The sequence below is a fragment of the Telopea speciosissima genome, chromosome 9 (assembly GCF_018873765.1).
Source record: "Telopea speciosissima isolate NSW1024214 ecotype Mountain lineage chromosome 9, Tspe_v1, whole genome shotgun sequence".
NCBI classification, from domain to species: domain Eukaryota; kingdom Viridiplantae; phylum Streptophyta; class Magnoliopsida; order Proteales; family Proteaceae; genus Telopea; species Telopea speciosissima.
In genome coordinates this window covers 53,170,509-53,185,734 of record NC_057924.1, presented here as the reverse complement: position 1 = coordinate 53,185,734, position 15,226 = coordinate 53,170,509, and the positions used below count along the sequence as shown (strand labels likewise).

The window sequence follows — 15,226 nt, the reverse complement described above, 5'->3', positions numbered from 1 at the left end:
CCTCATGGGTGTTATGTGTAAATTCCCCTTATATATTTACTCTCAATGACTCAAAGGCTCAAAGCCCACGAGAACCCAACCATCGTCTTCTTTACCCGGACACGAGAACCCAACGATCTTCTTCTTTACCCGACATCGCTGTTTGAACTTTCTCCCGCCGTCTCTATTTCTTCTCTATTTCTTCATCTTTGATTAGTGATTCCATGGAGGATCCATTTGAGGCATACACTGAGGCTGTCATTGAGGAGTGTGTGACAGTAAGGTCGGAGATTCCTTTAGAATACAGTTGTCGGTATTGCAGAAAACCATTTTGTTTGAAATCAGTTTTTAGAAGACACCTATACGAAGTATGCTGGTTTCAGCACGCATGGGATTTTTTGGGTGGTTCCAGTCCGTGAAGCTTTCCAAGAATGGATCAGTTCGTCTTCAACTCGTTGACGAAGATGGCTGATTATGTCTACGATTCTTGGTCCTTTTTGTTTTTTCCCTGATTCTTTTCTTTGTTTTCTTCCTGATTCTTTTCTTTGTTTTCTTCCTGTCCCCCATTACCATCACAGTTGCATCAAGCAAAAATCAAGACCCAGTACCCCTGCTTACCTCCTCTCCCTCATCTCTCATTCTCACTTAATTTTTGCTTCTTTCTTTTTAATCCTTGCTTCAAAATTTTACTCTGTTTCTGATGAAATTCTTATGTCTTCATTCTATGGATTGTGAATTTCTGTAAGAAGGGAGAATTTTGATTTGAGGACCTGAATATAATTCTTGAGATTTAAATCTTTCCCTCTGATATCCTTGTTGAGTTTCCCGTGCTATGGTAGATTTCATAATGAGGCCAACTTATCAAGAACAGAAGAGACTGTAGGGAAAGAGCTGGAGAAGGAGAGGAGCTGAACCTGAAGGCTCATCAGTAGAAGACGCAGGTGGTTGGGAAAAGGGAGAGAGAGATGGCGCTAAGCGCCTGTGGAACCGCTGGATTATCGAGATTTCAGATAAAGTTTATTGAAGGCCACAGGTATCCAGTCCATAGGCTCTCGCAGTTTTCATGCACTCAAAATTGCCAACCATTTCGAACATGTCCAATAAGAAGAGCAACCATTGCACATTTCAGTGAACCAAATAAAAAGATGGTGCATATGAATCGTTTCACAAAGAGGTTGGGCTTTTCTTCCTGAGCCAGTGAAAGCAGAGGATCTGGTGCTGCAGCACTTGCTGATAGTTGGAGAGAAAGCATTTAAGTGGTCTCTGATTACAGTGTTCATTTTTAGCTTCTTATCAGATGTAATATTTGCTGTTGTGAGAAATAGAGAATTGATGGTACCTCTCGGTCTTTTCATTGGCTGCACAATCGCTAACTTCCTGAAGGAGACTTCTCAGGAATTATTTGACGGCACCGAGGAAGAAGGTTTGAGATGGCAACTTCTGGGCACTGGTTTTTTCTTTGTTCTTGTTAAGTTTGTTTCCGTATATTTCACAGTACAAGGATACCAGAGCCTGTTTAGGTTACAATTCAAGCTTGTCTAATATCTAATCAAACCAAGAAGATTGGTGGAATGTATGAAAGTTCTAAAGATACCAGAGCCTGTTTCCAAGAATATAAGAGCAATACCTCTATATTGCTGTGTAGATCCATGACAGACAAGTATGATCCTCTTACTGGCTTTTCTACCTGCTGAACTTCCAGTTGCTATAGTTGAATATGGGGTCTGCAACAATACCATTTAAGCTTCATCATGACATCTTTTACAACAATCATGGAAGAGATGAGAATGCTTTAATGTTCACATAGAACAACTCTATTGATGCAACAAGGAAAAGAGTTCCAAATTTGATGAATGCGTGTGGATGTATGCGTGTGTGTAAGTTGTCTTCATTTTTGGGAATACATTTGATATGGTTTTATAAAAATAAGAGCAGTACAAGGTTAGGGATGAAATTTTCCAATATATAGACATTAACCAAGCTAGAGATTATTTTACAGAAATCAGTTCACAGTTTAACTCAATCATACGCATCATTATTGCAGGAAATTTGTTGGATTGAGCTCCTGCCATTTGTTTTGATGACTCTCAATGCACATTCAATTTAATTGGTTAATTTTAAGTGATCTGCATTTTCTGGATGAATACAAAACATATAGCATTACAGGAAGATGTATGGAGGAACAAAAGAAGTTGTTACAGGCAACAATTACCAATACATGAAAGTTCTTGAGTGAGAGTATGATATTACAATAATGCAATAATAAGAAGTTAAGAATGAAAATTGTAAATAGGAAGAAATTATATTTTATAATTTTTACTCCTCATATGGGAGAAAAACAGAGATGCAAGAGAGAGTACCCTTGCACCACTTTCTAATTCCTAAATGTGATCCTCCATGCTATCAAGCACTCAGTCTCTCCTTTACAACAATCACAAAGTTAAAAGGACTCCCTTACTACCTCAATGGACTAGAATTTATTCTTTTTCTGGGAGATGGGGAGGGATTAGAGAGCACATTGACAAGAAAACAGTCCTTGAAATTTTTAGCCCTTAATTTCCACTTCGCAGGAATCCATGAAATCTGTGAAGCAAAATTAGGATTTGAGAGTTTCATCCTTCTCATCTGTCAAAATACTACACCCATACTGTATAGTCCTGGCGAAGGATTGGTCGGTACCATCCACAATAGCATATACATCTAACTAGCTGTAAGAAATTTAACTTGTTGGGCGGATCATTGTTAAGCTACCAACCACTTCAAGTTCATATGTAATAAGATAGAATAATGGATCATTTCAAGCTATTAACCACTTCAAGTTCATATGCAATAAGGATAGAACAATGAATCATTGACTTATTTACATAATGGTAATGAATAATGATCAAATATCATACTACTCATGTCTTATAGATGCAGCAAGACCAGATGAATTCTAAAATACTCAAAACCCGGGGAGTTCCACACTTGGAAGGGAATTGAATTGATAGAGAGCATGCCACTCAAAAGCGAATTGTATTGGTAGGGAAAATACCACCTAGACCTTTGAGGAGTCCACAATTCACGGCAATGCACATGCAGGTCATGGATATGTCTAACTAATTTACAGATCATGAAACTCTTAGGTAATTTGATTTTTAGAATTATGTAAAATTATCAATACCTCCTAATCTACCACGGGCTCGAACAATCCCTTGAAGATATTAGTCAATTCTAGTTAAAAAGGAAGAATTCTAGAGCCGTCACAGTATCTCCATAATGTTTCATATAGATATTCAGACAAAATAGATTAAATATAACTGCTTATGTTATTGTAAACCTGGAACTACCTGAGCTATAGATCCGACTAGCCTAGTGACCTAGAAAGCATAGGAATGATATTATGGGTATGCATGTGTGCTTGTTGTATGTGTCCATGCCTGCTCTTGGCCCCCTGCCCAAATAATTATTAAGCTCTTGAACACTGCTATTCATTATTTCCTGTTGTAAGGTCATAACAGTAAACTTAAGCAGTGGTTGAAGAGCAACAAATGGATTTGAAATTCCACAGTTATAGGCTTGTGGCAGTGCCAACAGAACACTTCAAAGAGGTAAAATATCACACATATATTTCATAAACTGCTTCATCACACAAACAAGCAAATCACAACAAAAAATATTTAGATAAACATCTGCCAACAGATATGTGAAAAGGAATCAGGAATCCTATTTAGCCAGTGGATGTTGGCCAAATGGCATGGAATTTACAAATCCAAGGAGTACAGAACTTCTGAAGAGCAATGTGTCACATGTATTTCCTTAAATAAAATCAAGATTACTTATGTATTTATTTTACAAAATTTTCAATATTCCACTGCAGATAAATGCCATACGAATACATGTGATTAACTACTGCCATTCTTGGCCAACAAAAAATGGCAGCAGAAGAAAATGTTCTTCCCCTCAAAAAAAAAATCAAGTTTCAGATTTGATGTACCATCTCGAATGGATCTGGTTCACCAAGGAAATAGGAAAACGCAAATCTATCAAATCCCTTTGAATGTACAATTCAAGCAAATGATTGAAACATTAAAAACATTTTTCATGCTGGAAAGTTAAATCAGATTGAACCAGAACAAGAATCGGAAAGACTAGCCGCTGTTTTTCCTATTCTGACCACACTCATTCATGTAGAAAAATATTAACAAGGTTTAGCAATTTATGACTTGAAAACTCAACATACTAATTGGAAATGCACCTGATTTAAACGGTTAAGACAGATATATGGAGATCCACCTTCCACTCTAGGAGTGAAGTCCAGCACGCTCACACCACAATTGCTCTGAAGTAAAATCCTAAAATATTCCGTCCCTAGTCCTGATTAACATAAGAAAAGGAGAAGCTTTAAAATTGGAAACGTAGATTTTAGCAATTACATAAAAATATAGGAAGGAAATAATACCCATTGCCGTGGCAACTAGAGCTTGGTTGACTGCATTGTGAGCAACCCCCAGTATGGACTTTCCTTCATGGGTTAAGATTTTGGTCCAGCAGTTTCTGGCACGGGCCCACAACTCTCTCACCGGATAATGACCATCGATGAAAAAATTTGCAGCATCTATCTGCCACTGGCGGTAAGCCTGACCAAATTTTGCTTTTCCTTCATGTTTCAGAAGACCCTGAAGTTAACCAACAGACTTTAGTACGATAAGTTCATCAAGTTGAGATATCATTTTTTTTAACTCTTAAGATTTGGATGTCAGTGACTGCTAAGTTGTGCCTGTTCTGAAAGATGAGTTGAGAAATCAACTACCTTGGTCAATTTCCCTCAGGTCAGAATCTGGAATCATCTCCTTTGTCCGACCATCCCATATAATTTCAGCTGTTCTCTTTGATCTAATCAGGGGGCTGACACAGATAAAATCGTTGGTCACATCATTTAGGAATAAAAAAGGCACAGTCGTTTTTATGGGACATCATTTCAGCAACAAGAGAAACTACTAGTTGAAAATGCTGAAGTGATTTTCTTGCACACAAGAATGACAATTAAGATGAAAGTCCAGAAAGCTTTAATGCATGACTTCTTCTTCTACCAAGCAGAGAATTCTCACTTCCATAAACTCTGAAGGATGTGGGGATTATGAGTAACGAACTAAATAAATCGAAATTGGATGAAAATATTAAAGATTGAATATACCCAAGGCGGAGAGAAGCTTATCTAACCTGGTAAAACAAACATCGAAGTTATCATCGATAAGCATTTGCCGAGACGTTTCGGCCTGAGACCCGCCTTTCTTGGTGAGAACGGAGAAATCCGAGCTGCCTTGGATTCGACCCTCCTCGTTCCATGTACTCTGCCCATGCCTCACCAAAACGACTCTTTTTGCTGCTGTATCGGAGGGAAAGGAATTGAAGCACAGAGCTGCGAATCAAACTCTCTATCCTTCGAACAAGGCGATTTCTCGATCTCCTGCAAGCCCGACGACGAGCGAATTCTCATAAAATTAGGATTTCCACCGGAACATAGGTGGAATCTCGGATTTCTGTGAAGAAGAAAACGATCATGGCCAACAGGGACTGCGAGATAAAGCATTTTGAAGACGATTTCACTGCATCTGGAGTTCCAACAGTATGAGTTGAAGTGTTGAACTAACTTCGTTTCCTTTCTCAAGCTAAAATTCGCGGGGTTTATAGAAATTGTTTTGGTTGGTAGTTTCTTTCATATCCTCTCTTCGTATGGTAACCGTTGGTTCTCGTTGTCGAGAGAACGAAGAACAAGTCAGGATGAACGTTTCCCTTTAGATAAAAGCCACGTGGCGTCCTTGCCAAAGCCCTGCACGATTCGATCGAATTCGAGGTGAGGGTCCCACTTATAATGAGATCGCAGCCATGCGTGGTGGCCACGCTCATCAGTGCGAGTGGTTCTTAGAATTAGGTTTAAGGGATTGCTGTCGTCCTTCCACTCCTCTGTTTTCTGTGAAGTCTCTGAACTGAAATCCGAACTCGTTGGAAGAGACATGTAAGGGATTTCTAATGGCACAGTATTTCTTCAACCGGTCTTATCGATTTCGAAACCAAGACCTGCCATTTTTAGAACTTCGGGAACCATTCCTTACTTCCTTACCAGAACCCTAACTCGGAAGTCAGGAAGATTAAGAAGATTTGTAGTTTTCGCAGAGAATGGTAACGGGCTGAGCAAAGAACCAGAGTCTGAGGAAAGAGATAATGGGTTCAACGGTCAGGGAAATTTGAGAAACAGTGAACGGCCCAATTTGAATTTCAGATGGAGGGATCTGCTGGATCCAGATCCGGAGAACATCTTGGCCGTGGGACAGACGGGCCTCCTCACTTGGGCAAGCGTTCAAGTCCTCTGGCAGCTCTTCTTCATCTCCCGTGCTATCTTGGTAGCAGCTGTTAAGTATTCATTCATCGCTGCACTCCTCCTCTTCATCCTTATAACCCTTCTCTGAGGGTCCCTTTCTTTACATCTTTGCTGTGTTTCTTTTTATTCGTAAATTGCTTCAGTTTCGGAAATTCAATGTGCCGGATGATTCTGATTAGTGTTTTACTGTTTCCTGTGTACAAAAGTTCTTTTTTTTCTTTTTTCTTGGGTTTTATGATATCCCATTCATGTAATTCCAGAACCGGTAAGCAGGAACCAGTTTGTATGATACTATGAAGATAAGGTCCATGAAAGAGCAGAAGCAGAAGGCTGACTTCTTCATATATTTTAACTGTCAAATATAAGAAGCTACCTTGAATGCTTAGTAAATTATCAGGCAATGTTGAGCTTGTTGGGCCACATCATGTACCACCTGAACAAACAAAAAAATAACCATTGAAGGATTGCATTTTTTTTTTTTGCTGAGAAGGGTAACTAACCGAAGCTACTAGAGACAGACGCCAGGAGCACTAGAGCTGATGGATGCCAAGAAGGCAAGAATCTCATGGGACTGGTTAGTGGACAATAAGGAACAAACAGCTATGTATGTTATCTCCCTCTAGCACTGTAAAAATGTAGTTTTCTGTTAAGTGCTCAAATACAGCGCTTGTATTGGCTGTGGGCGGAAAAAGTTTTAATGGGATATGGTTTGTTGATAAGAAATACCAGAGGAGTATGGGAGACCAGACCAGCTCACTGAATTAGTTCCTTACTTTAAGTTGATTCTCCCTACAATGCAAGTTGATAGTCTGTTTCAATTCAATTGCAACTTAGATTACTTGAAGGGGCATTCCAAGAACTGTGAATTAGATGATGTGAAATATCTGGTTTGCGTATGAAGTTGAATGTTGTCTACGCAATTTGGTTATGCAGAAAATTAAGTTGTCTTAAGTTCATCAACACTACTTCATTTGGACATTAAGAACAACTCCGGTCTATATCTAATGTTCAGGTTGTGTGTGTTCTCCTGGAGTGCTGACCAGTGACGAGGTTGATCTTTAATAGCTTTCCGAGGCATTGATTGAGAATCTGAATTTGGTTGGCTACCCATCCTTCTGGCTTAACTAATGACTTTGATATTGGTAGTGGTGTTCCAGTGTGCATGCACACTTCGACCCTTTTCAAGAGGGCTGAACTAAATAGCAGATATCTCTTGGCCAGAGACTCCAATGAAGAACACCAAAGGGATCATTCCCATAAACTCATAAGAACTCTTCTATGGGTGGTTAGGGAGTTAGACTTTATATTTGCCTTTGCAGCAGGGAGTGAACCTCACAACCCAGCAACAGAAAAAGAAGGGTGAGGTGGATTGGATGCAAAGAGCACACAAAATGGGTAATAAATCGAACACTTCAATCACAACTACTCAAGAGTAACTGTTAGCAGTTTTTTACTGTTACTAAAACTGAAACCACTTGTACATCATGCTCCCCCTTGTGGAGCAGAGTTGGTCATGTAGTCTTTCTGCTACATCCAACAAACTCGACGAGCAGTAGATGGGTCAAAGTGGGTTCTCCTGTTCTTATTACTTGTAAAAAATGTTAGCTTCTTATTTTTGTAGAACAAGAGTAGATGGTGTGTGCTGGGAAAAGCTTAGTCGAGTTGAGTTGCAGATGAGGTGTCTAATCCAAAACATAATTTGGTAACTCCTTTTTCTTATAATTTTCTGTTCTGCCTTAGGACATGAAGTCAAGTTTATTACAAAGTTGTATTATTTATTACCTTTAGAAAAGCACAGAGATAGGAATGCCGGGTTTTTTTCCCCTTCTTTTGGATCAATGAATTAGGAGAGAACATAATGTAGGCTGCACCTTGAAAAAGGACAACTTCCCAGGGAATCCCTTTCCGTTTGGAAGATCAAAAATTTACATTACCTGTCGGTTACCTTATCAGGTGCAGTCATGGAATTTTTTTTTTTTTTGTAGTAAATCATGGAAATTCAATAGCCTACATTTAACAGGTTGCATCACCCTGCTCAAATCTGTTGCTTAAGCATACCAACCTACTTTATGCCCACCAAACTTCTCCCAATTTGTCCTTACACATTGCCCAAGCCTGCTAAAGAGGAGAAAGGGAACGTTGAAGAAGGTTCTGCATTCTCTCATTCAAAACTGTATATTTAATTAAGAAGAGAGATCTTCGTATAAGAAATTGGGATGCTTGAGAATTGGCCTAGAGGATACTGAGCGCATATACTTACCTTTTTTGGTGCATCATAATCTTTGATATTCTAATGCTTTAATGATGCACTGGAGTGTTGGGGAAGTCAAGGTGCTGCTAAACTCTTGTTAAGAACTAGTTTCTTAGTTATTGAATGGTCCTGCTTAATTCAAGAACAAAGTTATTATGCTGTCTTTTATCGGGGTTGATATTCACTATCGCGACCTAGAAATGAAGAGTTTTCTAGGATTCCATTCAATGATACCATATCTATAACTAGCAAAAAGCAGCGTTCACTTCTTTGGTTTTCCTCCTATGGGTTTTGGGGAGCCTCAAAATTCATGTTGAGGATCCCAACATAGTGAAACTTATGGAGTATTTGGCTCCAAAAAAAATTTGAAGCCTGCTATGCAATCTCGGGACAGATTCTGGATCTAGAACGCATTCTGAAGCAATAAGAATTGGATTTAAGAATCTGTTCCAGACCCAGAATCTATTCCAAGAATGCATACCAAACACAGCTGAAATGTATTTGGTTGCCTTTTCAGAGGAAGAAGAGCCATATCAAGGATGATTTCAGGTAGGTGTTTACAACAAAACATGTCCCACAAAGGTCGGGTGTAACTAAAAGGAGTTCTGAAATTGGATGAAGTTCAAGCCTTTCATCTTGTTAGCCAGTAGTAAGAAAGCAAAATTTTGGAGGCCCCACATAACTTCCATGTCCATCTTTTTTCCAGTTAAAAACTGCAGAAAGCAAAAAATCTGCAGATTTCAAATGAAATATTTTTATGCAGAAATAGAACTAGATATTTTGCCACTTTTATTTTCTCAATATTGTGGTTTTGTCATGTTTTTTATACCAATTGAAATAAATTTACTCAACCAAATACCCTATTGAAATTTTCTTTTACATCTCTTTTTCATTTCATTTTACTCCACTTTATCTGTGAAAGTATTATTTTACTTCTGTTCACTTCATATCTGTCCAAATAGAGCTTCAGTAAATTGTTTTGGTAGAAGAATGAAGTAATTATGTCCATTAGAGCACTATTAGTTCCAAAATTGGTCTATGATAAACAGGTTAGTCCATCATCTGTTATAGTAATGATAACCAAACAACCCAAGCCCTCCCCCTTCCCCTCCCCCTCAACACCACATAAAAAATTAATTAGCACAATATAATCCATTGAAGAGAAATTGGAAAAAGTTTGGTGCTACAGGTAAAACTTGAAAACTCATCAATTAGAACTATCTGATCAATTGTGGGGAAATTGAAAAAACGTTTAGTTCTACAGGTAATACTTAAAACCCCAAAAAAACCTTATGGACAACCTTTGTTTTAGCTCAGCCAATTCAAATGTCATTATTGTCACTCTTCCATAGGGCGATTCTCCTCTGCCTGTTGATGGGAAACACTGACTTTGATCTTCGGAAGAGTAAGAGATGGTTCCTGTTGAAATGCAGCAGAAGCCTTGACCATGTGGATGCTCTGCTCCAACTCCTTTGCTGCTTCCCTCTGCTCTTTGGCCTTCTTTCCCTTCATCCTGTCAACAGTTTGGAACACCAGTTAACATCAAATTCCTTATCAGGCATATAACTGAATACCAATGACAAGGGACAAACCTCAATGCATGGTGTCTGGCTTCCCTATCTACTCTAACTTTATCGATCTTCTTAATGGCCTTCAGTGTGTTCTCTGTGACATTCCTGTCATATCTCTCTGGCCTGTTTCGTTTCCTCTCAAACTTGAAGGTTGAATCCTTCATCATTCATTGAAATTAATTTTTTTTTTTTTAAAAGGGAAAGATAAATATACAGAGAAGGGAGAGAACAAATCTAGCACCTCATTTTAAGAATCAAGAAATAATTAATAAAGAAAACTTATTTACCTGTGTCATATCCTTTCCATGCAACCTTCTGTATGCTTTTGTCCATTTAACTTTGCGAGGATTACGTTTCATCTTGAAGTCCTTATGACATTAGGACCTACAAAACCTAAAAATCTGCAGAGAATATGCTAGTCAGGACCTGGTAGCATCACCCAACAGTAATGCAGCTCCAAGCTTGCATATATGGTCACAAACACACACACTGTTCAAATTCATTGTTCTAATTTCTTACTGTTTGATAACTGACTGTGAATTTGCAAACAATCCGACAGTAGAAACTGCAAATGATGTCATATTAAAAGCACATATATTGTGTCACAAACTTCACTCAAATTTGGCAAAACTTTAGTTTTGTTCCAAAACCATAAATCAAAACCCATCTGTCACAGCATTTTTTGGAAAAAAATCACAAAAATTCAGAGTGATTCGTACTTTTTGGAGTGGTTTTTAGTTTTTGCTTTACTTTCAAAGCTTATTAGGTTCCCGGGCTGACTTTTGGGATCATCCTAAATCAGAAGGTGAGGAAGATTTTGATCTTCACCACTTCAAATTAAGGGCTTACTGGTCCAAAGGTCTGACCCTTTGGTTCATCAACTAATGCCCAGCACTATATCTTATCAGGTTAGGGGAGTGACTAATACGAGACTATAAACCGCAAGACTAGAAAACTATTCAAGAGAACATTGGGAGGTGCCCCTAAAACTATCCCAAATAGCAGCAGCTCAATAACTTGCTACAGTGCCTCCCCCATTCCTAATTTACTGATAATATCTCTCTAGTGTGTTTTGTTATGTAATAAGGAAATGTTATCAGTTTACCCATTAATTATTATTGTTATTGTAAATTGTTACTCGCACTAGCTTGGAAAGTATACTCTGGTTTTTTAACTCGTTACAAAACCTAGACAACAAATGGCCACCCAATTATGTAGGTAAGACTTGCAAAGAAAATCAAGCAAAAAGGGAATAAAAGAGAACAATTGTACCTTTGCATCATTGCGTACAAACTGAATACCATGCCCGGGATAAATACTGGACGAACAGAACCAACACTTCTCTAATCTCATTTTGTGCTAGGGAAGGATCAATTTGCCTCTCTGCATAGGAGAAAATAAAAAGAATATCAAGCAAAGAAAGACCATAAAATTAAAATGGAGAAGTTATTCTAATTTCTCCTAAAAACGCTGTCTGTTCAATATCTGCAGCTACTGAATAAGCGAGCACTTTGTGTAATATTCAAGTTGGGTTAGGACTGGGCATCTTAAGGTAATAAATGAATGGGAAAAAATTCTCTGTCCGGGAGTGCTGGCCTGAGTCTATCTCTCTCCTTCCCATGTGAAAAGATATCTCTGCCCCCTTGTTTTAAGGAGGAGAGAGATAAACACATGGGAGTGTTGACGTAGACCACACTCCCCTACAGAAAATTGCTTAATCTGATATTCAATTTTTTAAGATTAAAAACTCATATTGAATAGTTTGAATTTGGAACTTCAGAAGAGAAAACTGAGAGGCAGTTCCATCTAAAAGTAACAGATCAATCAGTGAAAGTAATCATTCAAGAAAGACAAACTAACGCTGAATATGATGTGTGGAGAGAGAGAGAGAGGCAGACTTACATCAATGGAGGAGCTAGTGTCTGGATCATTATCACTTCCAATTCTTGCCCGCTCCAATTCCCTCCAATCCCTCACATAGGAGCGGAAATGACACCTTACCCACTGCCCGAACACACTGCCAAGGTGGGGTAGGGTGGTCATTTCTGCTCCTATGTGAGGGATTGGAGGGAATTAGAGGAGGCAGGAATTGGAGGTGCTAAAGGAGAGCTCCAGACCTCCGCTTCGAGTGACCTCTTCGTTCGATTACCCTAACTTATGAGCGAAACCTCTTTCCCCTTGAATGCCTTAAAAGGCATCTAAGGGGCAATTTTGTAAAACTACTTGATCGATCAATTGTGGGGCCAGTATAAGTATAACACTAGGTACTTGTTAGTTGTTACACGATGCTAGATGGCGAGAGAAGAGAAGCAATGAAGATTGGAGCAATGGTTCAAAGATCTTAGGGTATATTACATTTATCCAACTGAGACTCTATTTTCTCCCCGAGGTTTATATTTGTTGGGTGTTTTTGGAAGATTTAGGTCTCCTAGTGCGCGGGCTGCCCCAATGAATAGAGCTTGGAAAAGTTGCAGGTCCACGAACCGAGCTTGGAGAAGTTGTAGATCCAACAATGGTGGCCCTTTCTTTTTTTTCCTTTTTTTCTCTTACAGTGTGGATCGATTAGGAGATCAACGCCGTAGTTATAGAGGTTCTAGATCATGATTGGAAGGAAGACGAGTTGCAGTTGCGCAAAAGGGTTTTGATTTGGGATTTTTCCCCTTTTGAAACCCTATCTCCAAAACCCCCAAATCCTTCATGCCTTCTTTTTTTCTCAATTTCATTCTTCTCGTGGAATCAATCCAGCTTCACACCCAATTTCTCAGGTTTCTGGTTTGGAACCCTAAATCCCCAAAACCCCCAAATCCTTAATGCCCTTTCTTCTTGATTTCATTCTTCCCGTGGAATCAACCCAACTTCAGAATTCTAGGCTTCGAAAACTTGGAACCCAACAACTCTAATACTGGAGGGTGAGAGAAACCTGAAGATGGAACTATAGTTGCATTTCAATCATCCATGGGGCATGGCTGTCTTAGTTGAAAAAAAACAAAGAAGTCAAGGTACGGTGGAGGTATGAAGTGAAATCAGAGAAGGTGACAGACTAAAACTAGAGGGAAAATTGCAGAGAAAGGGATAACGCTCTATGAGAGCTTAAGATTTCTGAGAACTATAGACTTCTATATTCACTAGAAGGGAACAAAATAGTATCATTTAGTGATACACTCTATAATACTAAAAGGCTCTCTAGCACAATCCAAATATGTAGATTTTCATGCTCAATCTTCTGGACAGATTATAAAATCATGCATTGTAATTTTATTTCTTATTTTAACATATTTTATTATATTATATAATTCAAAATAAATGCTTAGAGCCTTAGACAAACCAATTACTATGATTTTCTTATCCAAAATATTCTTGAAGATTCTTCAATGCTTCATGAATTTATTCTTTAGTTTGACAAAGTGCAAACAATATTACAAAGTAATAGTAGACAGTAGCTCCTTAGAACAAAAAATGGTTATGCTTATTATGTTGCATTAATTTTCAAAGCGAATGGATCAAGAAGCATGCCCCTTTGGTTGCAACCATTATTCGAGGAATAGAATTGGATTGTCGATTTTGGTCGATTTAGATTGGAATTGATTGGATATAATTTTCGATTCTACACGTTATCAATTCGACTAATTTCTAAGGTTCAAGCCGGTTATTCGATTATTCTCTTTTGACCCATTCCCAATCACTTATGGTCGAATTGAAATCGGAATTGATGGAGACCATAACCAATTCCACTTACTTGAACCATGGTTGCAGCATCAGTAATTTGTTTGTCGATTAGTTAATCAAACATTTCTTTTAAAGTAAAACCTTGTTGTGTTGTAATCAAAATTGGCGTGAAACAAATTGTAACCTTAATTTTTTTTATTTTTTAATACAATAAAATTTTGTTATTTCACATGTGTACTCAATGTGATAGTAAAACTTTTAAAGTGGGTAAATCTATTCATAACTGAGGTAGTTACAATGGATTTTGTAACGTCTCTTTTCTACCCCTTCAGTTCCCTGTGAGTCTCGTTAAGCGATGAAGAAAATCAGTGGGTGAGGGTCTTGACTCTCGAGGGCCATGGGAATTAGGATAGCATGATGTTGGGGAGGATTAATATTTTTGGGAATTTACATGTTTGGACATCTAGATGACTGAAATCTTAATTTTATAAGGACAAAAAAATCCGATTACAAGATCTGTTTGTAACTTTCCTGGTCAGAAATAGATGAATCCTTTAAAAATTATATTTATTTATTTTTACTTCCCAAATTAAACCACTTTTGTGAATATAACAGGAACAATCAAAGATTTCAACTTATCAATTCGTCCCTTTGGTTACAAGTTATAACAAGCTTCCTTTCAAGGTTTTAGTTCTCGTTATCAAAAATAATGATACTGATATCATATTGGATGATTTTGTCCCCCAAATTTTGATACCAGTTTTCTTTATTATTTTACTATGGTAGCAGTCAAGTATTGGTATTACTCAATAAGATGGATTAATAAATTCATGTTTTTTTTATTTTTCGGGAAAAGAATATTGTCTGGTTGCATGGTTCCAACATCTAAACATAGGAGTGTGTGAAACCACCACCCCACCTCATGAAATACAATTTTTTATCAATGTTGATGTTTCTGTGCACTCTCATTGATCCCGTGTTGGTGTAGGAACCACGCAACCAGGCAGTGATCTTTTGCTCGCATTTTATTTGAATTGTAGGAGAGTTGTAGAATTTTCATTTAATATTGGCATTGACTCCAACCTCTAAGGTGAACAACTTAAAAAGGTTGTTAATAGGCTAAAGGTCCCATCACGGTACACAATCAATTCAAATCATCAATTTCACAAAAAAATAAAAATAGAAGAAAAGGATAAAGTGAAGATGTGAAAAGATGTGAATTCCTCGAAAACTATTTCATATCAGTAAGAATGTGTATATAAATATCATAAAACTTTCACTTAAAGACCACAACTATTGTTAAAGAGTATTTCTGAAAACTGCAGAGTAACTTTAATTTAATAGATTCTGGCATAACCAAAATTTGATGTTGAAACTACATGACCAAAAAAGAGAGCA

At 37.9% G+C, this 15,226-nt stretch overlaps 2 pseudogenes; both read right to left on the bottom strand.

The window, feature by feature from the left end:
* Positions 1-1,499: 1,499 nt before the first annotated feature.
* Positions 1,500-5,609, bottom strand: LOC122640457 (annotated as a pseudogene).
* A 4,276-nt stretch (positions 5,610-9,885) lies between these two features.
* On the bottom strand, positions 9,886-11,543 carry LOC122640530 (annotated as a pseudogene).
* Positions 11,544-15,226: the final 3,683 nt, after the last annotated feature.